We start from the raw sequence: 1,629 nt of genomic DNA, 5'->3' as shown, positions 1-1,629 counted from the left end.
GTGTTCCTGCCACTCCTGGGAACTATCCTGTGGGCTCGGCCGGGGCCATGAGCCGGGGAGGAGACACTGCTTGGATTGAGAAGCCGGCGGCCCCCAGCCTTGGCTCGTGCCTTCCTCATCGGCAGATGGAGAGACCGGGAGGCCATAAGACATGAGCATGAAGAGCGGGCATGGCTGGTGACCTGCCACTGCACTCTCGCCCCTCACTGCACAGCCCGCCGTCCGTTGGCAAGGCCGCTCGGGAGCACACACTGTTCCTGGTGCAAAGCCACTGCTGCCTGTTCCGGGAACAGCAGAAGATCAAACGCCCCGGGTTCCTGGACTTCATTAAAAACGTATTTCTTTCTCTTTGCCCGCAAAAGTTTCCATGTAACCAGGGAAACCTTTTTTAAATTACACGCTTCCTCCAACAGTCATGCAGTCTCGGGCCTGAGAATGGACGAGGCCCAGGATCTCTCAAGGTCTCAGGATCTCTTCCTCCACTGGAGCCCAGGGCCTCATCGGGGGATGTGCTGCTCAGTTTCCAGAGGGGCAGAGACGCCACAGGGAAGGAGGGCAAGGGCCAGAACCCAGCTGGTCAGAGGGCACCCAGACAGCCCCAGAGGCCCCCAGCCACCGTGAGCCCTGCTAGGCAGCCAGGACAGCCCAGGGAAGGTGCCAGGCATTCACTAATCTGCTCATCTGCTCACTGGCTGACACTCTGCCAGGTCCTCTGTGTTTCGACAGAGCCGGGACGGGGAACAGAGAAATAAATCAGCAGAAACCCTTTGGTCAAGTCACTGCCAGGCTCTGGAGGGGGAGATGGCACCTGAAACATGTAATTACATTCACGTCGTTGTTGAAAACACATTTTCTGAGCGCTTACTCTGGGTCACTAACTATGCTGGGAGGTTCACATCATAAGCATTCTGTGAGCTGGGGACTGAATGTGTCCCAGGCTGTGGCTGGCTGAGGCAGACGGAAGCCCATGGAGGGCCACAGAGTCCACCCAGGGCCCCAGGCCACCAACAGGGGCCAGAGCCCACCCAGGGTCCCAGGCCACCAGCAGGAGCCAAAGCCCACCCAGGCACCCAGGCCACCAACAGGGGCCAGAGCCCACCCAGGGCCCCAGGCCACCAGCAGGAGCCAGAGCCCACCCAGGGTCCCAGGCCACCAGTAGGGGCCAGAGCCCACCCAGGGTCCCAGGCCACCAGCAGAGGCCAAACCAAGGCTAGGCTGCTCAGCCTTCCTGGCTCCACGATACTGCAATGGGGGCGAGCAGGAGGCCAGGGAGCTCCCTCAGGGTCACAAAGACCCCCCCACCCCAAGCACTGGGACGGGGTCAGCCAGGAAACAGGGCACAGCGTCTGTCCCGGGGCCAGGGAGGAGGGAGAAGGGAAGGAGGGGGTTGGGCAGAGCCAGCTCCGTGGACAGCCTGTGCAGGAAACAGCTGAGGGAAGCTGGGGCGAGATGGGGGCAGTATGGCCTCCACAGCCCACCCTCCCGTGGGAGCCAGGGCAGGGGCGGTCCTGCCACTGCTGAGGTTGGAACCACAGTGGCTGAGGCCACAATCCAGCTCTGGGTCTGCCGGCTCCCACCCGCCATCCCTGCCAGAGCCCAGGGACTCTCCTATAGAGTAGGACTGTAGAT

The sequence above is a fragment of the Chlorocebus sabaeus genome, chromosome 19 (assembly GCF_047675955.1).
Source record: "Chlorocebus sabaeus isolate Y175 chromosome 19, mChlSab1.0.hap1, whole genome shotgun sequence".
Taxonomy (NCBI): domain Eukaryota; kingdom Metazoa; phylum Chordata; class Mammalia; order Primates; family Cercopithecidae; genus Chlorocebus; species Chlorocebus sabaeus.
The sequence above is the reverse complement of the archived record's forward strand: the minus strand, read 5'-3'. Positions refer to the sequence as shown.